Source organism: Archocentrus centrarchus, chromosome 11 (genome assembly GCF_007364275.1).
Source record: "Archocentrus centrarchus isolate MPI-CPG fArcCen1 chromosome 11, fArcCen1, whole genome shotgun sequence".
Lineage (NCBI taxonomy): Eukaryota > Metazoa > Chordata > Actinopteri > Cichliformes > Cichlidae > Archocentrus > Archocentrus centrarchus.
Window position 1 is genome coordinate 4640399 of NC_044356.1, and position 25048 is coordinate 4665446.

The window sequence follows — 25048 nt, forward strand, 5'->3', positions numbered from 1 at the left end:
GCATGCTGCCTGTAGCATTTGCATGAGAACTACCTATTTATTGCAGAGCAATATAAGCCTGGGCTCAAGGCAGAGTTGCTGTAGAGATTTGCATATTATATTTTCACCCTTGTTGTTGGAGTCAGCAGTGAGTGATGGGGGCAAAAAAACCCTGAGCTACAGAGGCTGGGCCAAGAACAGGGAACAAGCCTCTGCTAATTTCCTGGCAAAAAAAAAAAATCATAATTAACACGTTTGATGTAGAGGCTGCAGTTGTCAAGGTAACTGATGACACCGCATTATCACTTGGCTCTTCTGCACCCTCCATCCTCCCTCTTTCCTCCCATTCATCAAGCAGCCATTGAACAGCTCTTAGCCGGGAGGAAAGGGGAAGGTAACCCCAGCTAAACTCATATCAAGCACAATATTTATTCACAGAAGCAAGTGCATGCACCTTTATTAGTCTGGTATTAATCTCCTAAAGTCAATTACCATAATAGATGATTATGAATTACAATAAGGAGTGCAGGGCAGGTAAACTATGAATAATAATTGCATATCACAGGACTGCACAATTTATTTTCTTTAAAAGGCTCACTTCACTCACATTATAAAAACCCTGTGCTCTCATTTACCTCTAACCTTCACAGTCAAAGCTTGCAGACAGCTATCGAGTAAAATTACTTTAAATAAGTGATGAGCAGATATTTCTTATAGCTGCAATGAAATTAGATTAGTGTGAAGGGAGGTCCTTTGAAAGTATGTTGAAAATTTTAAGCATATTCATTTCATTATATTCTTACAACATGATCAGTGTCATTGAATTCAATGACACTGATCATGTGTCATTGTATTAAAGTGGAGCTAATTAACTTCAACTTCATGCCCCCATAGCCGGATGAAATCTTTTCACGTCTCTCTGTACACAGCAGACAGTGATGCTAGCTGCTGTGCTAACGTACCTGCTAATATTCCCTTGTTTCGCCGTGAGAATACATGACTTTTCTCACAGGTCATTTGCACCCCCCCTGTCATGACCCTGCACCCCTCCAGTGGGGCACGCCCCACAGTTTGATAAACACTGTTTTAGGCTAACATTAGGCTAGCTTCATCAGGCTAACTGATGAAGCTGGAAATAATTAACATGCAGATAGAGCACGCTGTTTTAATGGCAGAATTATAGGCTACATAAAAAATATACGTCATCCAAAAATAAAAAAACAAACCCATAAAGGTATTGAAAAGACTCCAACAATGATACACTCGTGTGTGTGGATTTGAAGCTGATGGTTCGTCACTCATGGACATTCCCAGCTCCGGCTGCCACCACCGGTGCCACGAAATGGGTCCTGATATAAACGTTTCTCAACTTTGAGGTGAGCAACTGAAGCAACTGTCAGTGCAGGATACCGACGATTGACTTATGAGATGGCAGTAAATAAATTAGAGGTTTGCCCGGCAACTGCAGTCAGTTTGGGACCGACCATCAGGGTCAAAGCAATACGCTGCGTTCCACACACTGGAAGAGAGTGAATGAGACTTCAAGCGACTATAAGCACCGGTGACCTGCAGTGGGAGGGAGCGACTGAAGCAACTACCAATGACAGTGAAGATTAGCTGTGATTGGCATATGACTTGGTAGTAAATATGATATAGGGTTTCCTAGGCAACCAGAGCCTGGACCATCTGCGATCAGCCCTCAGCTTCAAAGCAATGTGCTCTGGTTGCCTAGGTAACCTTCTAATGTATTTACTACTAGGTCATATGTCAATCAACGGTATTCTTCACTCTCATTGGTAGTTGCTCAGTCGATGGCCTGGAAGGTGAGAAAAGTTCATCTCAAGCACCACCCACTCCCTGTCGCCAGCAGTCGCTGTTGTTTGAAGTCCAGGAGTGTCACTCACCTTCTCCGGTGTGTGGTCGCCACCTCCAGTGTGGACATAAAGAAAGAGAAATAAAGAGAGCACTCCAGTTTCCTCATATATTACATATATGCAGCATGATTTTCTGTTTATGCTACGCAGTACAGCTTTTTATCTAACAAGGATGCCTAGTCTTTTTTGGTCAGGCATTAATACACTGCTCAAAAAAATAAAGGGAACACTCAAATAACACATCCTAGATCTGAATGAATGAAATATTCTCATTGAATACTTTGTTCTGTACAAAGTTGAATGTGCTGACAACAAAATCACACAAAAATCATCAATGGAAATCAAATTTATTAACCAATGGAGGCCTGGATTTGGAGTCACACAAAATTAAAGTGGAAAAACACACTACAGGCTGATCCAACTTTGATGTAATGTCCTTAAACAAGTCAAAATGAGGCTCAGTATTGTGTGTGGCCTCCACGTGCCTGTATGACCTCCCTACAACGCCTGGGCACGCTCCTGATGAGGTGGCGGATGGTCTCCTGAGGGATCTCCTCTCAGACCTGGACCAAAGCATCCACCAACTCCTGGACAGTCTGTGGTGCAATGTGACGTTGGTGGATGGAGCGAGACATGATGTCCCAGATGTGCTCAATGGGATTCAGGTCTGGGGAACGGGCGGGCCAGTCCATAGCTTCAATGCCTTCATCTTGCAGGAACTGCTGACACACTCCAGCCACATGAGGTCTAGCATTGTCCTGCATTAGGAGGAACTCAGGGCCAACCGCACCAGCATATGGTCTCACAAGGGGTCTGAGGATCTCATCTCGGTACCTAATGGCAGTCATGCTACCTCTGGCGAGTACATGTAGGGCTGTGCGGCCCTCCAAAGAAATGCCACCCCACACCATTACTGACCCACTGCCAATCCGGTCATGCTGAAGGATGTTGCAGGCAGCAGATCGCTCTCCACGGCATCTCCAGACTCTGTCACGTCTGTCACATGTGCTCAGTGTGAACCTGCTGTCATCTGTGAAGAGCACAGAGGGTAACAGTGGCAAATTTGCCAATCCTGATGTTCTCTGGCAAATGCCAAGCGTCCTGCACGGTGTTGGGCTGTGAGCACAACCCCCATCTGTGGACGTCGGGCCCTCACACCATCCTCATGGACTTGGTCTCTAACCGTTTGTGCAGACACATGCACATTTGTGGCCTGCTGGAGGTCATTTTGTAGGGCTCTGGCAGTGCTCCTCCTGTTCCTCCTTGCACAAAGGCGGAGGTAGCGTTCCTGCTGCTGGGTTGTTGCCCTCCTACGGCCTCCTCCACGTCTCCTGGTGTACTGGCCTGTCTCCTGGTAGCACCTCCAGCCTCTGGACACTACGCTGACAGACACAGCAAACCTTCTTGCCACAGCTCGCATTGATGTGCCAACCTGGATGAGCTGCACTACCTGAGCCACTTGTGTGGGTTGTAGAGTCCGTCTCATGCTACCACGAGTGTGAAAGCACCACCAACATTCAGAGGTGACCAAAACATCAGCCAGAAAGCATAGGTACTGAGAAGTGGTCTGTGGTCCCCACCTGCAGAACCACTCCTTTATTGGGTGTGTCTTGCTAATTGCTGATAATTTCCACCTGTTGTCTATTCCATTTGCACAACAGCATGTGAAATTGATTGTCAATCAGTGTTGCTTCCTAAGTGGACAGTTTGATTTCACAGAAGTTTGATTTACTTGGAGTTATATTGTGTTAACAGTTAACAGTGACAGCCAATCAGAACAGAGTATTAGAACTCAGTGCATTAACATGTTGCTACAAATGTCCATGTGTTTCCTGTACCTTCCAAATTCAAATGTGGGCAAGCACCTAATTGTCCAATCAGTGGCTTGGCCAATAGCAACAGACCAAACACCTGTACAACAGCAGCACTGTGTTAGCCTTGCTAACACTTAAGAGCTAACTGTTACTAATTAAGGCTTGTGCTGTCAATAATTAGACCTCTGTACATAAGTTTTCCTCTTCCTTTAGTCAGACAAAAATACATGACATTCATGTTTCTTGCAGGCAGTAGGGCATTTCATAGTGTTTGCATAAATAAGAACTCAGTGTATTAATATTTACAGTTACTGTAAGTCATAACAGGTTTCCATGTACTGGAACTGATGTGTTTCATACTTACAATGAATAAAACTGCAATATGAGTCACACATTGATTAGCCTATACATGACATCATTTCATGTTTCCAGTAAGCAGTATAGCTTTTGAGTTAACTAATCTTTTTGGATCAGGAATTAATATTCACCATAACACTAAGCAATTGCACTCAGCCAATCAGACTGGAGCATCAGCTCATGTTGCTACATCAATGGTTACATTAACTCTAAGTAGTCACAGGTACGCGTGTACCGGCAACTTACCATTTCCGAATGCGACACAGCCAATCAGATGCAAGCATCCGCTCCAGGATTGGTCGATCATTTGCAGCACTTTAGAAAGGCGAACGTGGGCTAGTGCCATATTGTCCTATCAATGAGTTGGTCGCGTAGCGCAGCGGACCTCTGTGAGAGCAGGTTTTGTCAGAGAGGCATCAGCGCCGGGCGTACGTGGAGCCTCGGAGCATCACGGGGGGAGAGCGCGCACATCCACCACAAAGAGCACGCTGAAATAACGCGAAAGCACTTGAACGATCATTTAATAAACGCGTCCTCTCACTGATTTTTTTACTCTTTTTTTTTTTTTTTTTTTTTTTTTTTTTTTTTGCGTTGGTTTTATTATTATTTTTATACTGGAGGAGGAAAAAAGCAAAAACAGAAAAAAACGAGCGGGGCTTCACTGCGGCTCATCAATTTCCTTTTTCCAGACCTGGGAATTACAATGAAAAATGTAGGTGACACATTTCCATTCACAATCCACGAATCGCAGTAGGGATCCCAGCGGAGGCGACAAAAGAAGAAAGCAGGTAAAAAATCTATTTAATTCTGAGCACCGCTGCTTTGAGAGGCATGAAAATTGTAAAGTGGAGCGGCATGTGATGGTTTAACCCTGCGTAACTTCAAAGCTGGACTCACATTTTTGGTGTGAGTGTCGTAGTTTACATGATGGCATCTTCAACCCACAATACGGGCTTTTTTTATTGTTGTAAAATACGATTAAAATTCACTTAAAAGGCGTCAGTAATGTCACACAGCCCGTCTAGGGCGCATGTGTGGCACTGCAATGTTTGCGCTTTATTGGCGAGCCTGTGTTTATTTACTGAGGGGGAAACTGCATTTTACTTCAATTCATACGAGGCACTATTATTTTTTTCTCTCTCTTCAAAGGGGAAAATGGTGACGGGTGCCGCATCTATAGGATCAGCATCCTCCTCTCTGTGGAGTCCCTGCGTAAAAGAAAAATCAGGTATTTTGCTCTCTTCATTGTGTCGGTGCTGCAGTGTGCTAGACAGGTTTCTATCATGAAGCTCGTCTGCAGCCGTACATGCATACAATGCAGGAACGCCTCAGCATAATGCAACAAAACCCTCCCATTTTGTATCTTACTGTGATGCTCTGGATGCAGCTGCAGCATCAGCCATACGTGGAGACACTAGCTGCATAAAAAAGGAGATGATTGTGTGCTTTTTGTCTGCATCTGCGACTTCAGTATAAAGAAAAAAGAGCAATCACACACACACATGACTGGCTAAAATAATGCACAAATCCTGCAAACTAACTGGCCTTCTCTGCACAGCACAGGTGCGGAGTAGCCTTCACCTAACTTAGTGTGTGCCTGTGAAATCTGTGATGGGCATGCATGCGTGTAGGTGTCTGTGTAGGTGCATGTTTGTGGATGATTTCACCTTGCATATATATGGTTGCAGGGCCATGTGTGTGGTTGAGGATGTGTTTTAACCAGGATTTTTTAGAGCTGCACACCTACACCTGCCTCACCGGGTTACTAAAACTAAGGGTACATTAGAGAAGCGCTTCCCCTACCTCCATTATTTACACACTTAGATTTGGCCTGTTGGGCCACATTAAAATAGTGGTGTGATACTTCACCAGCAGCAGAGTGACTAATTGAAACTTCAAATTAAATCCGCCCTGAAAACACTTTAAATATGTAAAAGAGAAAGAGAAAAAAAGGCTTTTGGCAGTGCACCCTGCATTTCTAACCCCTTTGTTCTGTCATTACAGTATAATTGTAAACAACGTCACAACTGCATCAATGAACTGTGACTGCATCCCTTTTTTGAAATAATTAATTATCATTTAGTTAATAAAATGTCAGAAAGCAGAGAAAAAATAAGTAAGTGACATCTTTGTCAATCCTACCAGCAGTACATCCATATGTAACACAGACAAGCAGCACGTTGTTACATTTCAGAAGGTGGGGCCAGGTCATCTTTGGCATTTTTGCTTCAAAAATCAGGAAGTGAAACTGTTGCGATCAAAAAGCTCTTTTACAAGTGTGTCCTGGACCCAGAGAGGCAGCGGTGCCTAAGCAGGTTTTTCAAAGTGGGACAGAGTGGAGCGCCTGAAGAAAAGCAATGGGAGAACATGCAGACTCCACACAGAAGGGTCTTCCTGGGACTGAACTTAGGACCCGCTTGCTATGAGCCCCCGTGCCATCATGCCACCATCTACATTTGACCTACCAACCAGGTCAAAGCTGTGGCCCGGGGGCCAGAACCGGCCCAGAAAAAGAGACCAATGTGGCCCGCTGAATAGACAAGCAATGTGTGAAAAATGCTGTAAAGTCAGTAATTGCTTGAGGTTTTTTATTAAAATGCACTGCTATTAAGTAATAATGCTTCCTTTGGGTGGTTGAAAGTATTTGAATCATGAAGACAGAATATTCCTGAGTTACATGTCAGGGTTTGTGTCTTTCGGCTGTGGTCGCTGAGCATCTTAAGAAGTTAAAAATCCAACAACACTTGTAAGTATAGAGAACAACTTTAATGCTTGACCAGTACGTTTTTAAGTATATATAAATACAGTGACCAGTCACTTTTTTAAGACTCCCATTCATTCTCTCCATCGATTTTCCTCAAGTGCGTATATATATATATATATATATATATATATATATATATATATATATATATAAAATGAACTGGGCCACCAAACTACAAGATGAATAATGACCATAAAAAGATTTGATTAGGATAGAAATAAAAAGGCAAAGCTACAGTGAAGGAACTACTTACCCCATAATGCACTGCAAATCCCAGAATTCACAGCAAACGACTTCTGGCCTTCTCAAATGGAATTCTTTTTATTATCATAGGAAAGCATAGTTATTGATATGGTACAATACTTAGTTCCTGACTGAAATCACTGCTCACAGTTTCTGCAGTTCTGCGCTCACTAAGCCACCTGACGTTCACATGTTTAAACATTTCCATGGTAACAGCGACCTCTACCAGTCAGAGACATCCCTGTTTCAATTTAGCATCGTGGGTACAGTAGTTTTTAAAGAGGATACCGTCTGTCCGTGAGGTCTATACACTCTAAAACAACAAGGAGCTGAGCCATGAAATCTGTCATATGTGTTCTTCAAAGATGTGCAGCACAATATTCATATTCCTGGATGTTTAGTACCTTTGTACTCTTTGGCTGTATTTATCTGAAGTGGAGAGTAAACAGCATGGAGGATTTCAGATGTCTGCTGAAGGGTTTCTTGTTGTGAAATAAGGCTGTAATGCTATCCTGACTTCTACATTTATTAATATTCTCACTGATGGCAGGAGGATATCCCCGCGGTCTCGTTTTCTACAGAAATAGAGACTTTGTTGATCCTGAAGGAAATTAGGGACAACATTGCAAATAAAGCTTGTTTTTGTTAAAACATGGTCGATATACAGACTCGTACTTTCTACAGGAGCACATACTGTCAAAATACAAAACCAGCCAATCACAATCTGCCAGTGAGGCAGTGAGGCCAGGATGGGCTGGGCATGTGGTCATTTAGAGTCGATCGCTGTTCCTGCCAAAGGGGGAGTGGCTTCTCTTCTTGGGGGTTACTTTCAGCCAGAAGCTGGAGAAGTGCAGCTGATTGGTCACTCCAATCCATCTAATAAGACTCATTATAAAATATTTTAGAATATAAAAACTCTAAATAAATATGGTGTGTGTGCCTAATGTTTGGCATGTTTACTGGAGTGATGATCTAACCTCTAAGCAAGCTAAAGGGGCGTCCACAAGTGACTAGGAGCAATGGAATGACATTCAGAGACTTTGAGCAACGAGGGCAGAAATATTTTTCTTGGACATATTGTATGATAGCATGTGGTATAAAAGATTTCCTGTATCTGTCTTTGTGACAGTGGAGCTGAATCCAGTAAGTGGTGCTGAGGGCAGAAAGGGAAGATATGTTAGAGGAAGCAGAAGATCAACAGATTAACTGGTTCTGGTCTGTCGTAGTAAACGGAGAGCTGAGCGTACAGGTGGATCCTGCTGGGGCTAACAATGAGTTCATGGATGCAAGCGGCAGAAATCAGCTTCCTCTTCAGGGTTTCTGGACTCTCCCTCAGAGATAAGGTGAAGAGCTCGGTCATTCAGGAGGGACCAGCTGAGGTAGTTCAGCATCTGGGATGCTTCTTGGACAGCTCCTAGATGAGGCGCTTCTGCACAGCTGGAAAGAGATCCTGGGAAAACTGGGAGAGATTATGCCCCTTAGCTGGCTAAAAACATCTTTATCATATAGTGATGGTGATTTTTGTCTTCTGGCCACCAAAATGTCTAATTTGCAGGAAAATCCCTAATCTTTACAAACACATTCCTACTAACCTGTCTTAGGACCGAGGTCAGTGTTTCTGAGACGTCTGAATATTTTGCTTAAAGTGTTCAGAAAATGATCTTTAGAAGTTGAATAAATGAAACCAGTATAAGGTACGTCTTTATAGAATGAAACCTCAAATATAAACACAGCTTTCCTGTTTCTGCTGCCTTACAATCAGCTCTTTTACACCAACATGTAGTATGAGGGCTTTAACCCTGTGAGAGAGCACTCTGCACACCCACAGTGGACTCGATGGAGCCGACTGCAGTGTAGTTACAGGACATGGTGCATTTGAGGAAGGGGTAAAGCTGCAAATATAGATGTGAATAACCCCACAGCTTTCAAGTTGCATGCATACCTATACACGCCTACCTGCCTCTGAGTGAAACCAACAAGCCTCCGCCCACTCTCTGTGAGCTGTTGAAGGGCATTCTGGGAAAAGCAAAGTGGAAGCTGGGGAGAAAGTGGGGATAGCAGCGTGATGACAGAAGAGTTGCGCATCACAGAGGGATGATATAACAGTCTGAAACTGTCAGAGGGAGGGTGCTCGTTAAAATGTGGTGTAATTTGGGCAGAGTGGCCGAGTTTAATGTCATAAAAGGCTTTAAGTGACCGTCCTTAGTTGCACGACCACTGACTCCAGCTTGCTGATGCATGTTGGGTCCAGCAGCATGTTCCAAGTGTGGTGGAGGAGGTGGATTGTCTGCAGTGTTGCCATTCATCGTGGCTGTTTCATGAGTCAGCTGTGATTAATGTGGTTGATGATGGTCATGCCTTCAGTGCCCCCCTCCTCGGAGAGCGAGCCGGGAGCCGAGCTCGAGCGCGCCCCCGGATGTTGGGGGATTTCACGGCAGTCTCAGGTGTTCACGTCATCACCGGAGACGTGGGTACAAATGACTGATGGTATTCTCAGAACACAACAACCTTCAGGAACACGTTCCTTTGTGTTCTGCAGTGATTCCACCGGAACCAACACCTGTAGGTGTGTTTTTAAAAGGATCATCTCAAAGAAGCTGAGCACATTCATATATATATATATATATATATATATATATATATATATATATATATATATATATACAATTTTGTACATTTATTGTTTAAAAGTGATTCTAGTTTTTATTAGTTTCAGTGTTTTAGTTTCTCTGTAGCTCAGATTAGATATCATAATACAAACACATCACAAACAAAGCCTCCGGATTTCATAAAGACTAAAACTTGAATTTTCTGTATGTTCAGTTCGTGGGTGCGAAACATTATTTTAGTCTAGTTATTAACTCAAAAGTCACTTAGTGCTAGTGTTAGTTCAGCTATATTTAACTCTTTCATTCTTGCGTATTTCCTGTAATCCTGAAAGCCAAGCAGACGTGTTGATGAACAGTCTGAATGCTGACCTGTGGCTGACCTGGTTGGTCTCATTGCTGGCTGATCCCGTATCAGCTGGGAGTGACACTGGAGCAGACTCTGAGCCTGTGGAGGTTATTTGGAGTCAGTTGTGTCCCTTATGCAAAGACAAAGTAGAACAAAGCCTGTTATTCACACTTTGATGGATTTAACTGACTTTCTAGCTTTTTTTTTCTCTAATATTTTTAGATGAGATGACTAATGGATGAAGGCTGCGAATATATGCGCACCTTATTTTCATCTGACATATTGTCCTCACACGAGTGGCTCAAGGTTTCTGTGAATCAGAGTAACTGCCTCCAACATAATAGATCACGGTGAGATGCAAGTGGCTGGACTGTAAATCAGATTTAGTGAATCACTGACATTATCAATCTCACACTAAATGAAATCCTGCGTTTCTGCAAATCAAAACCTGCAGTCAATTAAAGCCGGCTCTCTGATAATGGCCGAAGGCGTGGGTGACTCTCACAGATTTCCTCAGCCCGTCACAGGCCGGGAAATAAAGTGATTCTTCTGGACAGGACATGCCGGTGTACCCCGGTGGTTTGGTGGTAATCAGCAGGAATATTTGTGGCTTCAGCGGGCAGAATGGAGTCCTCTGACACGTTAAAGATAACGTCCGTGCTTCAGTGATGTTCATGAGTAAAATGAGCTCTCAGACAGAAGGTTAGAGGACACTCAAGGCTGTGCCCACAGCCCATTCCCAGCATCTGAGGCTGTCGCAGTTCTAATTGACCAGGATGGCAGACATATCAGAAATAAACAGCCAGCATGGAATTATGAAAAAGTGTGAATTTATTATTATATAGTGGAGATTTTAGGTCCATTTCTATTTGTCAGTGAGTGGCTCAGTTAATATTCTCCTACATCAAAAGAAGCGAGAACATCTCCGTGATATTTACTGCGTAATATCTGTTTGTGTTTTTTTTTCAGTTATTGGCAACAAAGATTTAATGAGGTTTCTGATGTATGGCATGTAAAAGCATTTAGATTAGTCCATGGGAAAAAACACCGGTGAATACGTTCACATTATTTTCATAACTGAGTCGCTCCTGCTGCTCTTCATAGTTTTTACTTTGTTTAAAATATGATTGTTTATAGACTTTGGTGTTTTTGGACTTTCCCACTTCAGATCACTAATTCGAATATTTGCAGTGATCCTGACCAGCCTGAGCTCCCCTACTGCAAACCCTCCGTTTCTGCAACATATTGGAAACATAAAACATTATTAAACAATTTTTTCTTTAAATTTCGATTTAAACTGAAATATGCAGGTGACAGATGATGGAAAAACAGCCTGACTGTGATGATTTTATTGTAATTTGTTGTTGATTAAAGTATTACAGAGTCACCAGATCACTTATATTTTGGTGTTAAATGAATACACAATCCACTCAAACATGCCTCGTTTATAACAAGTAACATTGTTTACATAAATGTAACTTTGTTGGTAGAATTTGTGTTTTACATACAAATGACTGAAAACCATAATTAATGATATTAGAACATTTTAGAATATCTGTGATGGGTGAAGGAGTCAGTGTATGATAAACACAAAAAGAGCCCATGAAAATATATAACGGGGCCATGAGTGACCCCCACTTACTAATATGACTTGGTCGTGTGGGGGTTAAACGGCTTTCACAGGCAGTGAAGCCCTCAAATAATATCCGTGTATTGACTTTTTCTGGTATCTTCCACAAAACATCAGGTCGGATTTTTCGCGGGGAGGCTCTTGGCAGAAGTGATTGTTGTTGCAGAGTGTCTGTTGACTTGTTTTGTCAGTGCTGCTTGCCAGTGTCACTGTTTGAGCTGCTCAAACTGAAATTATTTACAGAGAGGTTAGTCATCGCGCTCGGGCCTCGAGTTGTGTGCGACTGGCTAAATGAGAACTGAAAAAGCCCCTCGGTGCACCGACACCTTCCAGTTGGCTGTGAGGGAGGTGCAGCTTCATCGGCCATTTTTTTTTTTTTTTTATCCATGTAGTTATTTTTTCACCCAATCCTATCCATCACCTTCAGCAGATGGGAGTGCATGGCAAACGTCCCACTGCTGCATGTACGTGACAGCAAAACATTATGTTTCATTTACGCCTTCTGAAACTGTTGCAAGAAAAGCTGCACCTCTGTTCCCCTGGAGCGGGAATACAGATCATCTACATCCAATTGACTAATTATACTTGATAATGTTCAGAGGAAAATATTCAGAGTGGTTTCGCAGGTCTGCAGCTTTGGGAGTAACAAACAGATAAATCTGAGAGATATCTGTGAGATGTCTCACTGTTCTCCTCATTCACAGTGGCTGTCACTACCAGCTTCACAGTTATGAGGACAGCATATGGTGCAATAAACAGAATGCATGATGTAAAAAATAACTTTTGCTTACAGGATCATAATAACGACTCTTGACAGTTTCAGTGTTAATTAAATCTCAGTTTCTTTAATATTTAATATTCTGATTACTTTATTTCTTTCCTCTTATGTGGCTTTGAAGTTTTTAAAATCACAAGGAGCACACAGGTGCATCTTATCCCTATCAGATATTATGATGTCATCACGTTGCCTGGCAACCACCTAAAATGATCCATTTGTAGCCTTTATGCACCAGCAGCACCTTATAAAAGCACTGCATTATATTTGAATTTCACATAAATAATGTCTCATCTATATCCACAAAACCTGAATCAGGTATGATATGTTATGATGTCATCATGTTGCATAAGGACCATGATGACGTCATACATTTGCCTTGAATCATTAGGACAGAGTACCGTGGGTGAAGCCCAGAGGCTGGGGTGTAGGCTAGCAGCAATAAAGGCCCCGTGACCCTGTCTGTGGCCAAGTAGCAAATCCACAGACAGATCCCACTGGTACTGAGGGCATACTGGGAAGCACATCGGGCTTGAAGAGGCTTCCTGATGATGTACAGCAGACAGCTCAGGAGGATGGATGGGAAGGGCCCTGGGGGAGGTTGATAGAGGAGGTTGTCAAGAATCCAGATCCAAAAGGTCCAAAGGGAAGAAGGACTCAGACGTACCAACTTGTACTACAGTGTTGCTAGCCCAGGGGTGGGCAACTCCAGGGGCTAAAGCCGAGGCAAAGAGAGTGGAATTCACCATTTCACAGGAAGCCTGGCATAGAAATAGTCTTATGCAAGCCCGCCACACAGTGGCTATTTGGGCAGCCATACCCATAAGGAAGATCCAAACGGTGAGGGTGTGTGTGACAGTACAAATGCTCATGGTACTCTGAGACTGTGTTCCCATTGGAAGGAAGAAACTATGAACAAGTCGAGTTGTGCTTGAGCTGGTTCATCCCTAAAAGCTGGAAGCTGCAGGGAGGAAATTCCAGGAAACTAAGAATCCAAACTATAAAAGTAATTAAAGTAGTAAACTTGATAAATGTGTGTACTCACTGAAGAGCTGACATCAAAGTACTGGAAGAAGTAACTCTTCAATACCTCAACCACCTAACACTGGACCAAACTCACTGACCAACCAGTACTAAATAGAACATATCAGACTGTAAAAAGCAGAAGAGAGTATGACCATGATAATAAGTAAGAACATTTTTTACAGTACTGTAAAAGAAGTTGAATACAGTTCAGTCAAGCTCCTCTGTAAAGTAAAAGAGCTCAATAAATTCAGTAAAGCAAAATAGAAAAGAACAAAAACGTCAGTCTTTAAGCAAAAATTCCTAAAATGTCATCGAGAAAAGTTCTCTGGACTTTTTTTTGTTAGACAAATGAAGACTTCTTCACTGTCTTTGGAAGTTTTATAGACCAAACATTCAATGAGTTAATCAAGATTACAGGAATATCCTTTCATCTACATCAGTGCATAAAGAGCTCGTTTGGTTTGTTGAGCATTACCTGCTCAGAAAGTCAGTATTTTACCTAGGCTGCACTCACGCTGTCTCCTGCAGGGCCTCCAGATTTGTATGCATGCAGGATCTTTTTCTGTCTCTGTTGGTATGAACCCAAATGCTGCGAGTTAGTCCCTTCATGTTAGGAAGTGGCATTTTGGTGGTGTGTGTCCTCAGGAACTGGGGCACGAAGATACACAGGGACTCTGTGAAAGTAGGCCACACGGACCTCACAGTGAATGAACAGGAATTGTGCTCTTGTGCAGAACTTTGGAAGTGAATGAATTTCCCCAAATATCAGAGGAAAACATTTAGACCTGGAGACTCACAGATCAGTTTTTCCTGATGCTAAAATGTGACAGCCTGTACATGCAGGCACAATAGTTCCACATACAGTTATCACAATGAGTCTATGTCACCTTACCTAAAAGGACTCAATGTCTCAATGCGGAAACACTTCGGTGCTGCGACTGTTTCCCATGTACGGACCCAAATGTCCATAACACACAGGCAGAGAAATGCACTTTATTACTAATTCATCTCTCTGCTCCAGGTGTGTTGGTCCCTACAGCCGCCCCACACAGAGGCGACTGAGTTACATATTAATGGCTTAATGATTGTAACTGTTAGCCAGCTGACTGTTCAGCTGGAGGAACTCTTCCTGTTCGGAGCAGGGCTGGATTTAAGGAGTAGCTCTGACTTTCTTACAGTTCTGTTAAGCTTGGTCGCTCAACAATTTTGGTTTATACACATATGAGAAATGTAATCAATATAACTGTGATTTCACTTTGTTCTGTTTAAGAGGGGCAGCCAATCAGAAGAGGGCTGGTGGCTTAAAATAACAAAGATAAACCAGATGTTAAAGCAGCAGCGCTGAGTAACAACATCGGCTAAGCAAAGGCGTACGAGACTTTTCCATCGCAGGTTTGTAAGGTGACGTTTAAATGTTTGGCTGCTCTTGTCTGAGGGGGAGTTGATCCGGTCAGGGAGAAGTTTTAGGATACTTGAATGTATAACTCGCCCACGATGAAGACGCATTTGGAAACTGAGTCATGATCATCACAGCCTTCGGTCGGGTGTTCCTGAACTCAAGGACTCTCTAAATGCATTGCTTTAGTCACAGCAGATTGGAGAACGGTGCAGCTGGGCTCACAGCATCACTCCCAAGGCTGGAGTTTAATGCTGGGTGACACCAGCTTACAGGAATTCTTGGCAAGTTTCTGTTCACTTTTTGTAGCATTCATGTTTTTCTTAAAAATAAAGTTATTGCTAACTGCTGCTGGATAAATAAAGAAGGCCGTGAGCTGCAGTTTGCAGTAATACATTTTCTACAGAAGCAGTTTGCTGTGAGCCTGCTCTCAGCCCATCACTTCATTCTTTCACTCTACTACAGTCGCTTTCAGTTATTTTTGCAGTTCAAAATAATTCCTAGTTATCTTTTTCTGGGCCTCGGTGCAGCCCCTCTGTTTGTCCTTCGCTCCTCCCCTTTAAACCACCAGCCCTCTTCTGATTGGCTGCCCCTCGTAAACAGAAACCTTGAACAGCAGGCAGAGTTCTGTGTATGTGCTGACTGTAAAATGAAATCTCACCAAGTTATTGACCTGAATGTGTGCTATCTAACATTCCCACACATTCACACTCCGATGAACGGGAGCAACTCGGGGTTCGGTATCTTCCCCAAGGATACAAGCAGACTGAAGCAGCCAGGGATCGAACCACCGACCTTCCGATTAGTAGACGACCTCCTGAGCCACACATAGTGTTATAAATCATTATAACATTATGTTGTGTCATTGTGAAGAGAGTTAATGGGTCTTCTGTAATACTCCTGACTCTGCGTTATCATGTGAAAACTAGGCTGCATTAATGGATTTTATTTTTAAACCAGTTTCATCCCACTGCTGAATCACAAGGGCAGTGCACTGACCTTTATGGCCCGAGTTCACTGCAGCGACGGCTCTGCCAGCCTCGCCACGGCCCACATATTGCTCCAGCGTCTGCTGCTACACGCCCCTATGCACTGGAACTTTTCCCATCAGGCTTCAGAGAGAGAGGGAAGTGGGGTCAAAGGCAGAAGGATGTGGGGAAAGAAGAGGAGTTAAAGTGTGAGAATGAGGTGAATATAGTGAAGATGGACAGAAGAAGAGGGAGGAGGAGGTGGAGGAAGAAGATAGTGAATGAGGAAGAGGAGGGAGAGTCGTATAGAAAAACAAACACCACCGCTGTGAGATGACAGCTGACCGACAGGACCGATCCGGACGCCAGCCCGCGGATTAGACTGAAACCTTTTGTTTTGTTACAGAAAACATGCAGGACACATAAAAGAAGATAATAACAGGAACAAAAGTCTTTATTTTTTTCTTCCTGTCCTCTTTTTTTGTTGCTTTCTCTCTTTTCAGTTCTGTAGTGCTATTCTGAGAGAGATGCTTCAGCCCACGCGCTGCCAGAGAGGGAGGGAGTGAATGGATGGAGGGATGAAGAGGAGAGATGGAGTGTGTGTACATGTGTGCATGTGTGTGTGTGTGTGTGTTATGGGGAGGTGGGGCGGGGGTCTGCTGCACTAACTCCCAGCCTGTCAGGGAGCTTCTGTGTCTTTAATGTTCGCGTGTTCCCGCAGAAGGAGAAGCCAGGCAGGCATGAAGCAGGGAGACAGAAGCACAGGAAGCCGTACAGGGGGGCGTGGAGGCAGGTCCAGCCTCCATCGGTGCTTAGGTATTTGTGTGCATTGATACATTCACACGCGTCGCTGTCTCAGAGCAGTTCATGAAATAGTCACTATTAATCTACTGATTTCTGGATGTTTTCCATGTTCTTGGAACCGATTTTTCATCTGGTCGGCCTCAGCGTGGTGGCTCAGTGGTTTTCACTGTTGCCTCACAGCAGGAGGGCCCTGCTCTCAAACCGAGCTGTGGCCGTTTTCTCCATGAGCTCTCAGATAAACCCGGCTTGTTTCAGACAGTTGGAACCTGCACAAGCTTCAGTGTGAGATAAACAAGGAGCTGTAAATGATGCAAAGCTGCTGTGGCAGAGTCAGAGAATGAAAAGACGAGTGTCTCCTTCAAACATTTATTTATTCTGCAATCACCGCTGCTGCAGATCAGGGCAGCTGCGTTTGAAGGAGCAGTTCCTGTAACTGGTTCTTTGGGCCATTCTCTTTCCATTGCAGTGTGTGAGCCACCAGGTGGATGTCCCAGTCACCACTGACATGTTAATTTAGCTCATCCCATAAAATAAGTACCAGAATAAGTGCCTGGAGCTGTTTCACCATGGCTCTGGATGAAGTGATATTTTATGACAGCTGTGACTGAGACGTCTCTTCCAAGTGTGCTAGAACAATAACTGAAGGAACATTGGTTACATATTGTAATCTCAGGTTATGCTTTGTAGCTGACGGCTGGTCGCCAGCGCACCTTTCAGGCTGCAGGTATGTTGCTATCTTAATCTGTTCTTCATAGTTGCTTTAAAGTGGAGATTAGTTTATGTGTGTGTGCCTCCTTCGAGCTGGCTGCTGTTTGCTGTGTTTGAGAGAAGACTGTGAGCTGAAGAGGACCTGGTTTAGCTTCTGGTCAGCTGCTAATTAGACTAACTGAACAGTGTTTCAGCCAGCATTTTTCCCAGGCTGCTCAGAGGGTGCTTTTTCTCCCCTGAGAAAGGGTTCCTGTGCTGAGAACAGACACAGAGGTGAAGATGATCTAGTGTGGACCAGCTGGTTGACAGCCAGTAACTTATTTTGTTTTGATAGTTTATTTTATTTTTTGCAGAAGCAGATCATGAAAAGAACTTTAGTGCTTTAACGTCTTTAAGCCATTCGGTGCATTCGGAGCTTAAATCTCCTCTGATTTCCTGACTCTGGTCTCTATAATATCCGGCTGATATGTCGGTGCATCTCTGATACAGTCATCCATGCACATCTGTATCATAATGACCCACTAACTGAAAGATGGCCTGAATACAGTCACAGGGGAAAACGTGATGTTGCTCTCCTGTGAGGGCTGAAGATCTTCCATCTCTGTGACCGCGGGTTAAACGCTCCGTATGTGCTCACTGAACTATAGGCTGTCGGGTTCGTGGCAAATGAAGCACAATATGGCCGAGAGTCGGCAGACTGGCACCCCGTCTCTGAACGTTTGCATCACTCAGGAGGCATTACTCATACGTTCAGGTTTTGTAACACAGGGTGCTTAAAATAACTGCATTTTGAAGTACATTTTCTTTGGGATTACTGCAGTTGGCGTAAATTAGTGCAGACAGTGTTCAGTGAAAAATATTAGATTAGAATATTAAAGATTATGATAGTAATAGGATCTACTAAAACACCTCTTGGATCAGTAGTTACCTGAGTCTAAATAGGAGATTAAAAGGCATTTTTCTTCACTGCCATACTCCATATTAATGCCAGTGTTAGACTTGGTGGTTCTATGCAGGCAGTATTTATGAGTTTGATACTGATGGATAATAGTTTCCCATAATTTACTGCATGAAGGAAATAAAGGAGCTGCTGAAAGCCGCTTAAAACAGCGAGATTAATGAAAAACTTTGTCTTTAAGGTTATGAATCATATACAATAGGGATGGAGTCCCTTGATAGAGAATCAAATTCTGTCTGGTGATTTTTTTATATCACAAAATCAGTGTACTTCAGAGAATCTGAAAAGAAATAAAAAAAAGATAAAAATGTCTTTTCTGGGATAATTTACCAAATCAAGCATCCTGATGGGAATTTAAAGCAAAGCAGCAGCTCATGTCTCACCCTACTTCCTGTCATATCACCCACCGCTGATAAACAGTGCATCCTTGTAGAAACAGTTAATATAAATTATGCATGCTGCATATTTTAGTATGCAGCATGTAAATGGGACACAGCTGTAGTACACCATCCAGTATGTCAGTGTTGTGGCAGGGAGGCCGTGCAGCAGGTAACAGGCAGCAGGACAAATCCGTACATGTGTGCAGAGCACACAGCAAAGCGAATGGCCGAGATCAGCAGGACGAGTCACACTCAAAGGCACTTAAACGGGAACAGCTGAGCATAGACGGGGAGAGGGGACGACACGGTGGGCAGAGAGGCCGCCGAGTGGCTGCAAGGTGGAACAAGGGTCCTGATTTTTTAATAGCACGTGTGGTTAGCTGCTTTAATGACTCTGACTTCCTGTTTGGGGTCACTGATCCACCATGCAATGTAGGAAATGTTTCATTAGGAGGTTTAAACAGGGCTCCCTGTCTTGCATTATATTCATGACCATGCTCACAGCAAGTTTGACCCATAATCTTAGATTAATGCACAATAACAAGCAGCATATCCTTTGATAAACACAGTCATGATGAAATGAAATCCCCTTGCTTTGCCTTGCCGGAGAACAGCGTAGCGTTAACCTCGCCGTGTTAATCCATGAAGTCTGGACAGCTGTATTTGTGGGCACACGTTCACAGATTTTTATTGAATTAATACTCTTACTGCCTAGAAAGCCAGTGGAAGTCAAGCTATTTGTCAGCGGGGGCTTCTTAATTACAACATCTGAGGAAGCGGGTTGGAAAAGCCCCCGGAGGGTCGAAGCATGCTGATGTGAAGCCAGGCTGTCAGGGCAGCAGAGCGCCCAGAACTTTCCAGCAGAGAGGAGCGCGTTATTTAGGTTACTGTGACTCAAGAAATAGTTCCTGTCAGCTCCGGCCCTAACCCTGGAACATTCTGTGCTCTTAACCCCACATTTTAGATTTAATAAGGAATTCTCTTCCCTGCAGTTCCTCTCCTGTTTTTATTGTTGCTTGTTGTGCCGTTGGAGCTGTCGTCAGCTGTAGGTGTTGTTGTTGCTCCCGGGGACTGATTCTTGTCCTGCTGGTGATCTCATTTTTCTTTGCTCCAGAAAGAAGCAGCAGTTAAATGTAGAAATGAAAACATGAAGGTATGAATGCTTTGCAGAGTTTAAAATACAGCTGGGATTAAATGGCTCCAGCTGTTTAGATCAGCGATCAGCTGTTCTTCTTGGCCAAGAACCCCAAAATGCTGCAGTTTCATCAGCATCCTGGATTATTCTGTAGTCTGTTTGTGAGTGAGCTGCCACACCTGAGCACCACACCTGTGTTTATCAGTGTCCTCAGCATGTGCACCTGCAGATGTTCTCCTTTCATCCATCATCTCTTTGTTTTGTCACTCAAACTTGTTTCCTTGTGTACAACCTCGTGGACCGTTTACCGGACTTTGACTTTTTCCTGCATCTCTCCTGGACTGTTCGTCCCACTGCCTGCCTCACTGTGTGTGGCTCTCACCTGTTCTTCATCCTACATTTGGTTCCTCCTCCTGTGGAACTGTTCCAGAGCCTAATGTGGCCCAAAAACCCTTCGCCAGGTTCAGAATTATGGCACAAAGATGCTGAGGTCTGGCTCATGAGGTGGACCTCTGGCTGAGTTAAAGCAGCTGAGCACACCCTGAGTCAGTCCAGACCAAATGTGGCCCGCGGTGAAGCAGCGGTGTGGCTACATTCAAAGCTTCAGTGCGCTGTGGTCAGCACTGTAATCATGAATGCTTCAACTGGTTTTAACTGTTCACATTAGGAAGAGTCAGCTACATATTTTCTTTTCACTCCCATTTAATCACATTTTACAACCATGTTGTGTAGCAGTGTGACTTTTAATTTCAAGGCATGTTACACAATTAAGGCAAGACAGCAGGTTTGCACATAAATTTATAGAAATTATACAATACTATACAAAAACACAGCAACATGATGATTATATGAAACAATATGATTCTCTATCCACCAAATACTCTGCATAATAACTTGTGCAGTGAAGAGTCTGAACGATAACTGCTGATTGGTTGCTTTGCATTAGTTTATTACTGCAGTATGATGCCAAATGTGTCTTTTCTTATATGAAACCTGCATATTTACATGACATCACTCAGAGCACAGATTTAATTGGAAACTTTAGGATTAAAGTAAATGAGCATTTGTAAGGTTTTTCTTTCTGACAGCAGTGTTATGCATCCCTCCCACTCCCAGCACTGCAGGCCTCATTCTGCAAACACACACACACACACACACACACACACACACACACACACACACACACACACACACACACACACACACACACACACACACACACACTGTGGTCTCTCTTTCCTCCTTCTGTCAAATGAGTCCATATGGCATCTGTCATGTCATCTGCTCTCCTTTTTTATCAAAGTCACATCATGGCTGCTCCCATCTCCTCTGTCAGCTGATGTGTTGTGTGTGTGTGTGTGTGTGTGTGTGTGTGTGCTCTGTAGCTCCTTCAGTTGAGCACAGTTTCAGTTTGAAGAAGCTGTATTCAGAACATGACTGCCAGCCTCTGGCCTGTTTCACAGTTGTCCTAATAGCAGATTTCCTGCCTAAATTCCCTCTCTGCCCAAATTAAATTCTAATGTTTTGTGTCTTTACACAGGAAGTATCAAAGCCTCACAAACAAAATCACCACCATCGAAATATTCTGTAAACAGAAGAAAAAGCATTAAACCCTCTGTTGTGCAAACATTTCAGACCTGTAGTGGTCATTTTAAATGAGCTGTGCTCTTTTACCAACTTTATGTTTGAGGATTTCTTGGAATTGTAGTTAAATGTTTCTAAATATTTGTGTCTTGCTGCCAGTTAGAGGTGCAGCCACGCATTGTTAAACCATAAAGTTAATATTTGATCCAGCATCACAGCTTAGTGCAGATAATTCAGGCACTGAAGATTTTTGACAGCCGTGTCAGTGATCTGTCTGGCTGTAATGAATGAAAATTAATTTACAATAGATTATTGTTAACTTAATCTATTCAATTCAATTTTATTTATACACCGTCAAATCACAACAAGAGAGAGACGGGACAAAAGACACACTGTGGAAGAGACAGAGATTAATAATAACTAATGATTAAATGCAGAGTGGGGTATAAACAGAGTGAAAAGAGGCCTAGGCCTATAGCAGCATAACTAAGGGAGGGTTCAGGGTCACCTGATCCAGCCCTAACTATAAGCTTGATCATAAAGGAAAGTTTTAAGCCTAATCTTAAAAATAGAGAGGGTGTCTGTCTCCTGAATCCAAGCTGGAAGCTGGTTCCACAGAAGAGGGGCCTGAAAGTTGAAGGCTCTGCCTCCCATTCTACTCTTAAGTATCCGAGGAACCACAAGTAAGCCAGCAGTCTGAGAGAGAAGTGCTCTGTTGGGGTGATATGGTACTATGAGGTCTTTGAGATAAGATGGGGCCTGATTATTCAAGACCTTGTAGGTGAGGAGAAGGATTTTAAATTCTATTCTGGATCTGAAGATTTCTCTTTAACTGGCCGCAGTAAAGTTTAATGTTGCTGTATTTTTTATGAATACTGCATCTTAAACGCCTTTATTCAATGTTATTCAGATAAAAATAAACATGAGATTTTGGGGGCTAATTATGGATGTGAGCACAATTTGTCTGCATGAATTTAATACTTAATACTTAAACGATTTCATTGCATTTTCTTATTATTTTTTGGCCATTTGATCAACAAAAATATCCTATATTCACAAGTAAACAAAACCCCAGTAAAAAAATGGTTAAAATATCTTTGTCCCACTCCTTTCCTGACCTTTCCTTTGGTGGAGAGCCACACCCTCCTTGCTAAGTGCTAAAATGTTTTATAAGCAGGAAAAACCTACTAATAAATAAATACATGTATGTCTGTGCTTTACTTTTGTATTACTGGGGTCGTAAAGAAGTGCAGCGTCGAGTCTGAGGTGGTCTGGATGACGTCTTGGCTTTTGGGAGCTAAAGGTTGTTTTTTTTCACCCTCTGCTCCGTGTGTAGGGGGAGGGGCTTAAACGTGGTGAAACAGAGAGCACAGAGAGAAGCTAGCGTGGTGCCAAAAGACTGTTGGTTTAGTTCAGATTAAAAACAAAGTAAGTGATTTTGTCTTCTGTTTTGCATGGTGGAGAGAGGGGCTGCAAACACACACCTCCCCTTACAAATATAATGACATGTTAGACATTTTAAACATATTAAATATACTGCAGTGGTTCCCACCCATAGGCTTCATTTAGGTGGATTGCCCTGATATCTTAACACAAATATATTTGCTGACTGATCTTTTATTTTTTCTTCCCCCCCAACACCACCTACTAGTGGACAGCCTCCTCGCTCTTATTTTGAAAGGTCAGTCACTAATAAACAGATAGTCCCTCTCCCTTCCTCGGTTTGCTTTACTGGCAGGCTTGCTGGCCTCGTTGCTGTTCTGGTCTCTTCCCATGGTTGAACTGCAGTAGTAGCTCTTATTCTGCACTGAAGGCCCTCTGCAAGCTCAAGAGCACTGTAACCAGAACCTGCAGCAGGTGGAGAGCCAGGTGATGTGGCAAAGCTGCAGAGCAGGACACGGACTACCAGCTGCATTCCATGATGGTGGAACACGACTAACCCCAACCCTCAGTTATTTGTCACAAATAACTTGCTTTAATTCTCAAAGCTTCCTGTCACAGAGTACCCATCCCCACCACAAATACAATATAAATCTGACACCCTGTGTGTTGTGTTCTTGTTTTGCAGAGTGAAAGCTGGTGAAGAAGAGGAAGTGAACCTGTGAGAGACAGGAAGGCGAGGAGAAACAGAGCGAAGGATCTGATCGGGACCGTTTCTGTGAAGGTTTTCCTCCAGGATTTTTCTCAGCTGTTTCAGAGACGAGGCTCCTCGCTAACAGTTCCTGCTCCTTTTCCACTCTTTTCATTTTGATTCGTTTATGTGGTCGGGATCGAGATTTCTGACCTCTTCCCTTCTCGTCTGCTGTTTTGTTCCAAGCAAGACCAAAACCAGGTGCCAAACCGACTGTGTCAAGAGAAGCAAAAAATCTAACTTCTATGAAATCACACCTCCTCAGATCCTCACACACACAGTTTATTTAGTCACCCAGCTTTTGATAAATCACCCACAAATACATTCAACTATCCTACATCCCATTAAAAAAAAAAAAAAAAATCACATTCAATCTCAAGAGAACAGCTGTAAGACTTTATATCCATTCCTCTTCTGTCGTGTTTGCTGCTCTTAATGTTACAGCTGTGTGATTTTTCCCACCGGGCGATGATCAGTGCATTATTGGTTCAAAGTGCTTTATAGACAAATCCTCCAGCTGTTGGACTGCTGTAGTTATGCATAGCAGAGGAGGCGTGTGGTGAGCTGCGATAACTCTGACGCTGTTTGACTGACAGGCAACACAAGCCACGTCTAAACAGATAAATACAGGCAACACTGCTGCACCACCACCGCTATCTCCAAGGCTCGGAGCTACGCCGCCGTCTCAGTCTGCGCTGTGAAACACTGTTGACACTTTGCCTATCTCCTTCTTCCAGTTATTGTGAGAGAGAGGCCTCTTGCCCTTTGTCGTCTCCTGTTTCTTCCACACGTGGCTCTTGATTAGGCCACGCTGAACAACCTGAAAGCCCCCTTTATCTACTCCCAGTGACCTCTTCAACCTTTTTGCATTTTTCCTTTTATTCTATTAAAAACATGCAATTTAAAACCTTTCACTGTACTTTCATTGTTGGTGGAAGAAAATCTAATTCGTAAAGCTCAGAAAAAAAGGACATAACCTAAAGCCATACTGAACACCAGCCATACAAATACATTTACAGAGCCCCTCATGATGAAGATTTCTACAGCAGTGATCCTCAGTCATGTCGGTGCGCACACACATTCAGGGAGTCAATGAAGAAACTGCTAATGACCTGAGATTTCATACCTTTGCATGAAAGAACAGCTTTGTAAGTTTTTTCTAACCCGTTTTTAGATCACGCAGCCTGCGGTGTCGAGTGTGGCAGCGACCGTGTCGAGTTCCCGTCATCGCCCCTGCGTTCCTCTGTGTCGACGGATGAATCCGGACATTTTCATGTCTGTTCTGAGGGCAGAACCTCGCTGCCCTGCTAGAACCGGGCCCAAGCCCTCCTTCGTCCTCTTCTGCTGGGCCAAGCTAAACTCAGAGCAGAGACACTCTCAAACGCACATAGATCCTCACTTTTTCTTCCTGTGATTCAGCCGCCATCGATCACTCTTCTGTGAATGCCTTGACACGCTCGTTTCATGAACTGATGTCTGTCCTCCGGTGGCTGCTGGAAGGACTTTTTTCTTATAGATTTGATGCTGCTTAATGCCGTCACCTTTATTAGCCCACGACTTACAAATT

General features: G+C 43.3%; 1 long non-coding RNA gene across 1 annotated transcript; it reads left to right on the forward strand.

Annotated features, from left to right (window-relative positions):
- The first annotated feature begins 4677 nt into the window (after positions 1-4677).
- On the forward strand, positions 4678-23660 carry LOC115787785 (uncharacterized). The gene is made up of 3 exons (XR_004020541.1): positions 4678-4812; positions 5174-5252; positions 23419-23660. It is a non-coding gene; the product is annotated as an uncharacterized LOC115787785 (long non-coding RNA).
- The last annotated feature ends 1388 nt before the right edge of the window (positions 23661-25048 follow it).